Source organism: Canis lupus, chromosome 4 (genome assembly GCF_003254725.2).
Source record: "Canis lupus dingo isolate Sandy chromosome 4, ASM325472v2, whole genome shotgun sequence".
Lineage (NCBI taxonomy): Eukaryota > Metazoa > Chordata > Mammalia > Carnivora > Canidae > Canis > Canis lupus.
This window is the reverse complement of record NC_064246.1, coordinates 65,910,279-65,924,239: the sequence shown is the minus strand read 5'-3', so window position 1 is coordinate 65,924,239 and position 13,961 is coordinate 65,910,279. Positions and strand designations below refer to the sequence as shown.

General features: G+C 34.8%; 1 long non-coding RNA gene across 2 annotated transcripts in view; it reads left to right on the top strand.

Annotated features, from left to right (window-relative positions):
• The window catches only part of LOC112651607 (uncharacterized), a 41,466-nt gene that overhangs the window by 2,172 nt on the left and 25,333 nt on the right, over positions 1-13,961 (top strand). The window contains exons 1-2 of one of the 2 annotated variants that reach the window (XR_007410356.1): positions 27-5,804; positions 6,583-6,672. This is a non-coding gene — a long non-coding RNA (uncharacterized LOC112651607). Of the gene's footprint in view, positions 1-26; positions 5,805-6,582; positions 6,673-13,961 lie in introns of those variants that run through there. The other variant, XR_007410357.1, reaches the window with a different exon arrangement.

The window sequence follows — 13,961 nt, the reverse complement described above, 5'->3', positions numbered from 1 at the left end:
GTAATGACAGTATTTGACCTTCACTAGTTTTGTTCTAGTTTCCCAATTGTTAGCCATACTATTTCTCAGTTTGGACATAATGCTTCTCAGTGACTTGGTCTTCTTTCCTTCCAAACATATTTCTGCCATGTTTTCAACAGAATTTTCTGGTATACTAAAAGCTTTCTTATTTAACAATATAGAAATCAATTACTCTTTTTTTCCCTTTATTGTTGCAATAAAAAATCTTGATCTGATGGACAACTTCACAAAGTTATGAATGTTTTGAATGGAAAAACCAGAATCCCTTTGATTTTATTAATACACATGTCTCAAAATTTAATACTTATCCCTAGTGCTAGAGAAACAGCCATCATAAAAGAATTATGGTTAAAATTTCACTAAAGCTCTTTTTTTTTAATTTTTATTTATTTATGATAGTCACAGAGATAGAGAGAGAGAGAGAGAGGCAGAGACACAGGCAGAGGGAGAAGCAGGCTCCATGCACCTGGAGCCCGACGTGGGATTCGATCCCAGGTCTCCAGGATCGCGCCCTGGGCCAAAGGCAGGCGCCAAACCGCTGCGCCACCCAGGGATCCCCACTAAAGCTCTTATATAAATTATAGTCAGACAAAATATTATAATGATAATAAATTAAGGGACAATATTGGATTTGCATATTTTTCCCTTTGAAATGTGAAGATTTATGCTTCACAGTTCTTTTGACAATATCTGGCAATATTATTTGTTTTTAGAAGTAGTTGGGGGTTCACAATTTCTAATTCTACATTCCCAACATTTACTGTTTTGGAGTGTGTATTGAAATCAGTAACTGTAAAGTACCCACAGGAAAAAGGAGAAACGTGAAGTCCCTTACATTTTAAGCAGTGTACTGTAACCTGGTAAGTTCTGCGCCTTAGGAGACAATTGTCTCAATCACAATTGTCTCAATCCTTAACTTAAAGAGGACTTGTGATTCTATTGAAGCACATATGTATTAACTACATCCTGCATCCTGCACAGAGCACTGGACCCGAACAATGTCTAACACATAAGATGATCTCAATATTTATTAGATGAGTGAGCTCTGACTGATTAACGTAAGTATTATAAATGTGATTTTTGTATGTGGGGTGGTGGTGGTGGTATGGTTTTTAGATGGGAGAGACTCATTCATGCATTATCAAGTAGAGAAAAGTTTGTAAATGAAGTGTTAAGTGGCAAAGGCTTTGAAGGAAAAGGTTATTAGGAATTCAGAACTCAAACTTGGGTGTGAATGGTTAATAAGTCCACGCAGTGTTAACTATCATTTAATACCTTCTTTGGGAAAATTTATTTGTAGAAGTCTACTGTTACCACAAGATGCCTTAGATAAATATGAATTACTGGAAAAGAAAAAGTAAACAAGTAGCAAGCAGTGCTCAATAAGTAAACAATGCTTAATTACATCTTCCAAAAAGGTTAGGATTAGTAAATATTGAGTTCACATGTTCTCCCTTAAGACTTCACATATCTAGCAATTTTGCTATACTTGTAGGAAATATCTTGCATAAGGAGACAGGAAATTTTAAATTATATAGACAATTCCATTTAGTTATTAATAGGTTGTGTTCTAGAAGTTCATTTGAAAGTTAATTTTTTGGAGTTTTAACCTATTTTCCTCTGGAAGCAACGTGAGAAATAGGACTTAGATTCCCAGGGTGCTAAAAGGTGTCATGGCTTGCCCAATAAATTTAATGCAAAAGCAAGTGCTCTGGGGTAAGAAAGAGCAAGATTCAAATTCCAGTTCTCTAAATGTTAGTTTCCTCCTCTATAAAATGGTGCTAATTACAGGCCTCACTTCACTGAGTCCGTGTGGATTAAATGGGGATAATAGATTATTAAGTATAGTGCATGCCTCTAAGCAAATATTGCTCAATAGAAAAGAAGACATTGTTATCTACCACTGTAATAAATTCTAGCAAAATAGATTCTCAATGTATTTATGATGTCATTATTATATCCCATTCCTTTTGGGAGCCTGGACATTGGTAATGTCGAAAAATTATCCATGTAATTCTGGGGCCTCTATGCCTTTCTTCGTGCTCTTTTCCCTATACTTTTTTTCCAAGTCCCAGCTCAAATGTTACCTCCCCTGAAAAGACTTTCTCCTGCTCTGGAGCCAACAGTAATGAGGAAAAACACAAATGCTAAGCAGACCTAGTTATAGAACCAGAAGAGGCCAGTGGATTTGTGAGTTTGCCTACTCTCAGGGATGGGTGGATCAGGTGGTATAGCATCCTGGGTCAGGATAGTGCTCTTTTGTTAGAAGGTAGGAGAGGTGAGAGCCCTAAGCAAAGCAAGGATCTGCCAAAGTAAACCATAATGGAGTGAAGCAGCACAGAAATCGCACAGGAGCTGGGCTATAAAACTTGACAATGAGCTATACATGGGCAGACACACAATCTAGCTCACTGCTATGACCCCACCGCCTAACTCAGGGCTACTGAGTTGTTTACTAATTGACTTGGTTATTTGATTTGAACAGATGAAAGAATGAAGGGGAATATGCAAAGCTAAGTCGTATGGAAGTTCAAAAGTCTATGCTAAACTATATTCACTAAAATAAAATGTCATTAAATAAGTAGTTCTATATAAAGTAAAACAGGCTGCTGCTTTTAAATTTTAATTAAGTTTTAATTTTTTTTGCTTTCACTCACAATTCTGCATTTAGGAAATTATTCCAGGTATCATTTCAAACCATCATTATGACTATCCATGTCTCTTATGTGGTGATTTAGAATACAGCAAGGTGATGGGTGTGAAACTAAGCCTTTATTGGATATTAAAAACCATAATGTTTAATCATGGGGCTTTTAAATTTGCACATACATGGTAAACATGTTACCCTTATAATTTTGTAGCTCAGTTGTACAGTGTTATAGAGTAAGAAGACTCCTTTGGGAGGAGGAGGATCAGATACACATTAGCACACGGAATGAAAACTTGTGTCACCTCATTTTCTATTTTTCTAGTCCACCAAACTATATTGACAATTCTGACTTTCCTAAGGAAAATATTTTACATTTGGGGTAAATGTCAGGTTTGTTTTGTTTCACTTTCTTAAAGGCCAACAGTTACCAAAGGCTATGATATATTGGTACTGTTCTACTCAGAAGATAGTTTCTGGCTTTATTCCAACACTCCATTCAGTGCATGGCTTTCCCAAGGGGACTGTTCTACTTTATAATTATGCTGTTATGTGCAACTGCATTAGCCAGGTGCTATGGGATTTTTTTACTCCTTTCATGAATGCTAAGATAGCTACTCCCACACGCATAGGTTGCATGTGTTTCTGAGTGCCAGTTTACACGTACAGTTTTAGATTTTGTCCTTGACCTTCCTGTTCTATTGATGCTTTTTGCATCAATACATTTTTCTTCCTGTGGTTTCTAGTTCTAGCTCTCTATGTACCAAAGATACTTAATTTAAATTTCTAACCCATATCTCTGTCCTGAATACTCAGATACGTATACCTAAATGTTTCTTGAATATCTCAACTTCTATATCCAACCGACAGCTGTGTTATCAAGGTTTACAAAAAGAAACAGTATTTTGTCTGTCTTCATTCTTGGCACAGAGTTTATATATACCCTTGGGGTTTCCTAAACGCTGTTAGCAATGCTTGCGTGTCTTTTGTTATGTTAATGAGGTGACTTTGGGAAACCAGTCTGGCTTACCAGATGATGGGTGCTGGTTGCCAGGGGAACCAACCTCCATCTGATTAGAGGGTTTGAACTTTCAGTCTCCACCCCAAACCTGTACTTTCAGGGAGGGGAGGGCCCTGGAGGTTAAGTTCAATCACATATGGCAAATGATTTAATCAGTAATCTTGAGAAACAAAGCCTCCATAAAAACCCAACGGACTGGCTTCAGAGAGTTTCCAGGCTGGTGAGCATGTGGAGATTTGGATAAAATGCTACAACTTGAGAAAATGGAAGCTCCACATCCCTTTCTCCATCCTTGACTTATCTTTTCCTTCTGACCGTTCATCGGTATCCTTTATAATAAACCAGTGGTCTAGTAAGTAAATGTTTTTCCAAGTTCTGTGAGCTGCTCTAACAAATTGAACACCACGTGGGGGTTGCTGTGTTAGAGTAGGCAGTTAGTTAGGTTGTAAAACAGGAGGCATGGAGGCCAGCAAAGAGGCAACCATGGCCAACATGGGAAAGTCAGAGCCTGTCCTGGCAGCACTCCAAAACAAAACCACCAGAAACTGGATTGAACCTGGCAGGCCCAAGATAGCTGACAAAGTAGACCAAAGTTCACATTATTCCTTCATTATACTGTATTATCATGCTAAAATCTCCTCTCTAAGAGTGCCATGGTGGGAAACCTCTGACCAAATAATGAAAAAAAATGTATAACCCCCATTCCTGAAGAGACTATCCTTCTTCCAAAAACTCCCCTCCTCAAGTAATGAATATTGCATCCACTTTATTAACAGCTGTCAATAAAAGATAGAAATGGAAACCCCAGGGGGTACACTTCTCCCTTGAACTCACCTGCTCTCACATCTTGGAAGTGTACTCTCCCTTTAATAAACTTTCTTGCTTGCATTGCTTCCTCGCTATGCTGTGTATGTCCTTGAATTCTTTCTTGTGAGGATGAGACCAAAAGCCTCCAGTGATATCTTTTTGATGGGTTAGATGAGGCTTCCCCAGTTTACCTGGCAACAGTTGCAACCTCCAACGTACAGCCTGTTGGTCAGAGAACTAGTTGACAATCTGTACATGGGAATTGATGTCTGAAGTGGGTGGGGGGAGGGCAGCCTTCTGAGCGTGAGTCCTTAACCTGTGGGATTGGATGGCTAACTCCAGATCCACAGTGTCAGAATGGAGTTAAATCTGTGGGACTCTTTGTCAGTGTCCATGGAGAATTGAATTAATTGCTTGATGGTGTGGAAAAAACACACATACTGCAGAGCTCAAAACACAATATATTAGAATCTTAACACATAATATCTTCCCTCTTTTTATGTTTTCACAACATGGCCTTTTACCGTATCCTTATTTCAGTCAATGTCATCTTTATGTAGCTACCTAAGACTATAATCTAAATCAAAACTCCAACTTCTTTATATCTTACAAATAATTAATTCACTCTCATTAACGTCTTTAGGATCAGTCCTTCTTTCTTTCCCTATATCACTGCCTTGCTTCAGGGCCTCTTAATATTTTGTTTATTTTACTGCAATAGTCTCCAAAATATTCAGCCCACCTCCAGTCTGGCTTTTTTTCCGATCAATTTTTTTGTACTTTATCCATCCACAGTGATCTTTCTAAAGCATAAACATTGGGTTTTAAATTTGTCTAGCATTCTTTTGGTACAGTAAGTTCCACGAGTTTACCATGTTTGATTCAACTTTGTATCTCTAACGTCTAGGTGAATGCTGGATATAGGATAGATTTACTAATTCACTCATTTATCCATTCATTCACTTTCTATTAGCATCTTCGGTGATCCAGGGACTGTTAAATGTTCTGGGTATTTAGATGTACACAAGACAGACAAATCCTCTGTCCTATGGGAGAAAAATGTGTGCTATGATAGAAAATAAACAGAAGTGGGTATTTTATAGTTATCAGAGAAGTCCTCTCCATGGATATATCACTGGGGTTGGAATCTTAAGGGTAAGAAGGATTCAGAAACAAAAAGGAACAGCATGTCTGGAACAGGATAGGCTAAAAAGAAATTGCTGTGAGGTAAGATTGTCCAGCTGAGATAAAGCCAGAAGATGGAAGTTGTCCATATACTTTCCTCACTGCCTGAGTGAATATAAAAAAGTAAGTGGGAAGTTTCTTTATGCTTTATGTTGGTCAGATTAGAGACCCCAAAAGAAACACTTCCTGATCTTTTCAAGGTATATCATTAAATTTCTACTGAGTACTGAAATCTGCAATCTGTTTAAAATTGTCATGGGGGATTAGTGAACTCCATTGGCCTTTAGACTGTTGATTAGGAACCTGTGAGTAACTATAGTGAATAAGCCATAAAGTCTTATGATATTTAAAATGGATCTATGTAATGACATCTTTTCCAAGTCTTTTAAAAGCCTTAAGCTAAGACTCAGAAGCATGGCTTCAGAGCAACTTAGCTTTGAGAAAAAGAGGAAATTATTTCTTTGTTGTGATTCATGTTGAAGGGTCCAATTGCACATTAGGGCAAAAATTTTTCTGGTTTTTTTGCTTTTTAAAAGCAATATCAAATTTAAATATGTTCTCTATTGCCTGCATACTTTTTCAAAGGCATCCTAAAATTCAAATAGTATAGCTTATTAACTGCATTTTCAGAGGCAAGACAGTTTCCATTTAGTCTAAGAAAAGTCACTATAATGAAAATGGAGATAGAATTGCAAATTGTAATTCCACAGACAAGGGCATCATTTCATTATAATGTAAATAACCACTACTATTCTGTGTGGTATCCTTAACTGAATTTAGTTAGATGATTTTGGCACTGGAAGGAGTTGGAGGTGGGCAGTAATGGGGTTCTGTTTGGTGTAGTAAAATATTAGGGGCTATGGAGTGAAAGAGATCTCTCATTTTTGCCTTTCACCTTTAGGAAGAAGACTCCTCTGAGCTTCAGACTTGGGATCCAATTTCCTTTAATATAGCATTTGCCAAATTTGCCTGGTGATAAAAATGACCTCAGGTAATCTTTCAATTGACTGCCAACTCTCTAGGGGAGTGGGAGTAACTTCATTTTACTACATAGCCAACCATAACATTGGATTTATTGTTACTTCACTACTTCTAACTTTTCTTTATTCAGCATCTTAATTTCTCATTTTAAAGGCATCTGATTTGTCCTGAGGAACAAAAAATTCACATTTTGGAATTCCTAATATAAGCCAGTTAGTAGGATATTTAGATTTAGCTCTATATGTGTTATCATACAAGTTCAATAAAACTATTTCAAAAGTGATTTTATTTTCTGTATTCCTCTTTGAAGGTAAGAGGCAAATCATCTGAAAATGAATGTATGTAGAGAAGATGTGCATGTAGTAAAATCACTTCTGGAAGGCATCTTGTAGTCAGAAGTCTAAATGCTCAGTCTCCTTCAATTTCTACACCCTAAAGGAGGAATGTTCATGTTCAAAATGAAGATCACTAGACTTTAAACTCTTAACCATCAAAGAAAGCAAGCTAACCATATAGAATTTAGTTGATTACTTCACCCCCAGATAATGCTAAGAGATTTTTCAAGGATTTTTGGAATATTTCCTGTGGTCTTTTATTTGTGTATGCATATTTTTCCATGTAGTTTAAATCCATCTAGATATCTATTTTTTTCTCCTACTTTTCTTCCTGTTGCTCTCACTCCCACCTCCACCCCAATGTACACTCTAAACTGTTTCCCTTAGAGTGCATCAGTGTTTCTCTGAACAAGTATCTATATATTTCTGAGACTGCTTTTGACTTCAAAAGTTGTAGAACATGGACGAAGATAATTGAACCTTTGATTAGAAAATGAGATGTCAGCGCATTATGGGAAATTAAATTAGGTACAAATTAGAAGTCTTTCCAAACATGGTTATGATAAATCATATTTTGCTTTCAATTATTATCCAGGATATCAACACATGAATTGTCTTAGGCCACGTAGTATGTATTTGACAGTACACCTCTTGTTTTAAGTCTATTACTTTAAATAAATCAAACAAATATATACATAAACAAGTATGAACTCTAGGTCCTTGAACAAGAATGTGCTATATATTACATTCTCTTTTCATGGTAATCTCTATCATAGATAGAGGCCAAGATGTTTCACATTCAGTTCATGGGAGATTTGCTTTATTTTGAAAGAGCTACTTCGGTTTTGTTGTACCAAATAACAATGATTTGCATTTAATCTGTCTAGTACTTTGGGGATGGGCCACCAGCTGTGTAAACTATTTGGAAAATTCACTCTATTCTTTGTTATCCTTATATTCTATTAAGAACTGATATATGGTTTGTCAGTCCTTTTTAAATTGTTGTTGTTTTTAAATTGTAAGTTATGGTCATGAATATTTGGAAATGACTTAGATTGAAAATGGCAGGTAATTACACTGTATTATTTCTCATATGATCAAATTAAGAGCTCACATGATATTAGGTGTCGTATGTTTTACATGGAAGAAGATTATAAGATATATTCTGAAGGGTAGTTTCTCAAAAAGTGATTATTATTAAAGGGATAATAAATTTAAAAAATGAAAATGATAACTATGTTACAATAATTTTAATAGAAGTAAAATTTAGCATATTCAGCTAAACTATAGTTCTATAAATAACTTGTTCCCTGTGTAAATTCATTAAACATATAAATCACTTGTCTAGTCTTTGCAGAGCAAAATCTGCTATTTTCCCATGTAGCAATATTAGTAATGGCTTTTTTTCTGGGACATTTCTTTATTTTCATTTGGTGGTTTGGCCCTTTAAAAACAGCAACATAATTTAAAATAAACAACATGATTTCAAAATAACACTCTTCATGCTACCCACTGAGCACTCTATGTTGGATTTATATAAAAAGTCATATGACTTCCAAGTTTTGCCTTTTTTTGTATGTTAGAGAATGCCATTGTTATAAAATAGGAAAGCCCTCTTGAGAGATCTGGCTGAAAGGAAGAAGAGCTGTATAGGTTCTCATCTTTCAAACATATTTTACTTTTTTATAACAGAAAATTTAAAAAAGTAAATACAAAAAAGGAAAAATAGGAGGAAAAAAACACTCTAAATTTTACCATTTTTAGGCAATGTCTTTTAGCTTTCAATAATCTCCTTCTGGGGTTTTATCTATACCTACCCTAGAAATTTTCAATTGTGAATAAACAATATTTAACTGTTTTTTTAATCAGCACACATCACATTTTTCCTCTATTATTATAAATTTCTCACAAACATAATTCTTTAAAGATCTGCAAAATATTTCGTTGGGCTGATGCCCCATAATTCACCCCATAATTCCTCTATGATTGGACAGTTAAACAATGCCTGATCTTTCATTAGCTTTTGCACAGCTTTAGCTATTTCTGACACAGACATGTTGCATTTCTCTATGACTCTATGTGTTAGCCAAGACAGTTCAATCCTTAGGGAAATAGAGCCTATAAACAAACTTTAGAACAAAATTTTTCTCAAATGAAGCTAGGTGTAGTTATCTAGATTAGGTAATGGAAATTGATATTCTTATTGTAGCTTATATTGCTATATGATTTGGAGAAATAATACTAGATATAATTGATTTGATACTTTAAAAATTGATATTTATTAATGACCAATTTCAAAATTATCTGAAAAGTTTTATAACTAAATGGTAAATGTTATATGAAAATAGTAGTTTTCCTAATTTGAATTATGTGATTATATTTTGGTAAATGCATGAGATTGAATATTTTCATGTGAGGTATAAAGTAAATTCCAGGAAAAAGAATAGTGGGAACCAATTCTGTATCTTACTTACTCTGCAATCTGTCCACAAAAGGACCAGTCTGGGACACAATGTCAATGAAAAGTAGACTGATGAATTGCATTTTCTTTTGTGTCTGGAGCACTGAATCCAAGCAAGGTTACACTGTTATTAGTTGAAATAATAGCTGGAAACAGAGAAAGTGCTATTGATCTTTTCATCAATAAATCACGAGTAAACAATGCAAGCTCCTTGAATTGCTAGGGAAAAATTATGATATCTCATTTCCCGTTTGCCTCCTCAAGGAGGGCAGGATCATTCACTAAATATGCAAACTAGAAGTTTTAATTCATCTTTTTCAGAGAATATTCTGTAAGTTCACCTCCAATGACAAACAGCCTTTAACATAACTTTCTTTTAATTTCTGCTTCCCCAATTCCTCCTTTTCCTCTTCCTCTTCCCTCTTCTTTATTAAACACAACTCGCTTTGTTTTGGGAGAAAAGGAGAGCATTCTGAAAATAAAAACCTGTTCTTAGAAGACCAACAAAACAAAACAACTCCTCCCATGCTGTTTTCTATGACAAAGCAGATTGAATAGACTTTTGTCCATACTGGGATTCATGAAGAGGCCTGGTGGGTTGCTAGGCCTGGCAAGTAGCACAGAAGAACCGTAACAGGTCAAGAATCCGGGACAGGTTTTGGGGGCAGCTGATGAAAGGACAAGGGGAGGGTGGGTGGTATTGAAGGCTGCTCAGGAGATCAGCCTCCTCACTAGCTGCCAGAGGTGATTCAGGCAACAGTAACTGACCATTGCCAGGGTCTTATGATTTCACACATGATAGATCATACATTTTGACATATTAGCAAGGCAGGTAGTGAGGGAATTTAAGAAGTAGAGAGAGCCAACCCACAGGGACTGAGGTGCAGCCACAAGACTCCAGCACACAGAAAAATGGAGTGAAGAACAAGGCAAGTCCAAATCTGGAAGAAAATCCTTCCATAAAAGTACATTTATGGATATATTTATTTCTCAATTTTGTTATGCTATTTGTGGTATAACGGCATAAGGTTCTAGTGTCTGTTTAGGATTTTCAGCAGATTTTGAATTGATTGGGACCTCAATATGATTAAAATGAAAATCTAATTAGAAAAAATTTGTGCACACTGACTTGGCATATATTTTGGTATAAATGTAATGAGCAAGGCACAATTAGTTTAGGATAAATATGTGTCCCTCTGTATCAGAGTAATAAGTAAAACAGTAAGTGAAGAAGGTAGCAAGCTTCAGATATATATTTTTTCATATTGCTACATCATCAATTAATTTCAAAATGTGATTACATCTGCTACTGGAAAAAAAACATCATACAGTGATTAGGCTAAGTGTAGTTATACATCTTTTGGTTATACAAGAATGGATTGTGAAAGGTACAATACAGGAACGGTGTACTGAAAATGTACTTTAGTACCAGCCTAATATGTAAGTAGATTATGTCCTCAACATAAGTTGTTGTCTTTATACAAAGATAAAAATACCAACCAACCAACCAACCAACTAGCCAAGTACCAACTCATCACAGTCAAGGCTCTGCATCTCTCATCCCAATGAGTCATTTCTAAAAGAAGATGGATATTGATGATGCTAATACAATTTTAAGTAGCACTGAAAACTCTTGGTTACTTTGGCCATAAACTTTCTTTCTTTTAGTCAATAATATGCTGACAGTAGGGAAGAATCTTAAATATCCTTAGGGAAACTGGGATAAGTGTGTGGATGGCAAGAAGAGGCTGGATATTTCTTACCATCAGAATTTACCTAAATTCTTTATTTTTCAGAATAGAAATGAGAATAGAAATGAAATGTTACTGATATTTTAGACCAAGGATTTTGTCAGAAGAGTTCCTAGTTTGGGATGAGAATTTTCCGCCTGCAAGATATTTTTTCCCCTTCCCCATCTTCCAAAGAGAAGCAAATTTCTGTTAACATTCAAAAGTCAGTATTTTGTAGTAGAGGAAAACTAAAATTATCAGTATCCACAGAAAAGAGCAGTGTTATTTGGCAGAATAGTTTTTGTTTTATTATAAGCTGAGCAGAGAAAAGATTAATTTAGGGTATCTCATTTTGATAATTTATAAGTGAATATAAATCATCTTTTGATAATGCAGCTAAATATTGAAAATATTTCATGCAAGCTTGAAAAAGATTATTTTTGGGTTATAAGAGTCTCCATGGTATGTGTAATTGAGCTTATTAATTGTGTTCTTTAAATTCTCTTTGTTAGTAATTGACTTCTAGTCTAATCACTGATTAAAGAAATACATTTAAATCTTCAATTAAATTTGTGAATTCTATCAATTTCTTGTAAATTATTCTTGTAATTTATGAACTTCCATGTAAATTATTTTTCTCTCATGTTCTTTTATTATTTCATTACATGAATTCCTTCATTATTAATAATCTTTGCCTCTAATTCCATTCCATTTTTATTAAGGTAGTTGTTGATTATTATATTCTTGAAGAATATTTTTCAATCTTCCCCATCAAATTGCTCACATCATTTTTAAGGCATATCTATTGGAGCACACACCATTATTTGTTGTATACTGATTAAAACAAACAAACATATACATCATTTTATGTTTTACTTAATTCCTTCTGTTCTGGAATGACTGTTATGTGTATGTTGGAGCCTCGCAAGTTATTGTCGTTGACGTGCTTTTTCAAGTTTGCATTTTGTTATCCTTTTAGTCTACATTTGGTTGCATTTTTCTGTATCAGCTTTGAATTTATTAATTTTCTCTTCATGATACTTTGGATTGGGGTTTGCCTCATTTTTAAGTTTTCAAGTTCAGTGAAATTATTTGTTTCTTAGGATCTCTAATTTGTTGTCTAAATTCTCCCATTCTTGCAATATTTCTTCAAGTTTTTTTTTCATAAATTCTTGTTACACTTTGATGAATGCTATCTCTCCTGTGCTCTTTAAGGATGCTAAACATATTTATTTAAAAACTATTTTCAGATTGCTTTGTTTTCATTTTATCAGTAGTAAATCAGGTTTTTTTCTTTTTTTTTGTAAACTATCTTCCTATTCATTATTTATTGGCTTATATTAAGAGGACCTTTTGTTTTTCTATCTCCTCTGCTTTTATCTCTTCTTATTTGGCAGTTTTACAAACTCTTCAGGATTTCCAGACCAGAACTAGATCTTGTATTTGTAACTCAAGGCTCTTGTTCCTCAGAGATATTGGCAACGTGGAAAGTCCAGTTACTGAGCCCACTGATAATTGGCCTATGTCCTGACCTCTAGGCTGTGTTTCCATCTGTTTTTCTTATTTAGTCTAAGCTTTAGCTCAGACAGAGTTTGGAGTTTGGTCACAGTTTGGGACAATTGACTGTCTTAGAAATTTATTTTATGATATAATTTATTTCATGGCCCAAGCGGGCATGGATCTCTTTAGTTTCTCTTACTTCCTGAGTTGGGAATTCCCAGCTGACCTGCTTTCTTAAAGACTACAAGTTTGGCTGGCGCATGGTTGTAGTTCTGCCATGGTGTTGTGTTTTGACTCCATTCTTGTGCTACAGAGATGGTTGTCTTATTTAGATTTCAACTATTTCTTGTAATTAAAAATTGTTTATTAAATTTTATTTCCGATGATTGTACTTAGAAGAAATGGGTCTTGAAACAGAACTATAACACTATACTGTCTATAGCAACATTATTCAAAATGGTGGCCATTAACTGCATTTGACAATTTAAGTAGAAATCCATTAAAATTAACTAAAAAATGAAAATTGCTGAATTTTCCTCAGTCATACTAGCCATATTTTCACTTCTCAATAGTTCCATGAGGCTTTTAGCTACCATCATGGATAGTGCAGGTATAGAATATTTCTATCATTTTAGACAGTTCTCTTGGATGGCTCTGGTCTGTACTATGAAGCTAAATATTGAAAAGAGAGAAACAAAGTTGTAGATGTTTGAATCTTTTGTGAGGTTGCTGGAAGCCCTGAAATTCACTAAATTGTTAAAGGACACAAGTGGAATATTGAATAATAGAATTCTATGGGCTTTATTTTTAACAACATGTCTGTAGTAGCCTACTATAAATTTTTCCCTGAAGAATCATCTTATGATTTTGGAGCCAGGAGACCTGGGTGCCAATTCCAACCCTGCCCCTCACTAAGAATGTGACTTATGACTAGATACTAACTTCTCTGAACTCCTATTTTCTCACTTGAAATTTGGGATAATAGTTATTTTGCCAATTTTGTGTGATCTTTGAAAATGTATTATGTTTTATTAATGTATATTTAAGGATTATTTAAAAGGCAACCTTTTTTCCTTTATACATTACTCAGTATAAAGGTAACCCTTTCATATTAAAAGTTCTACGTTTCTTTAAATTTTGCTTTTCTTTGTGTCTTCTCAAGTAGCTAAATATTCATTTTAATTCCATTTGGAAATCAGAAATATCCATGTCTACTTATTAAAAGTAACCTCTACATCCAATGTGGGGCCAACACTCATGATCCTGAGATCAG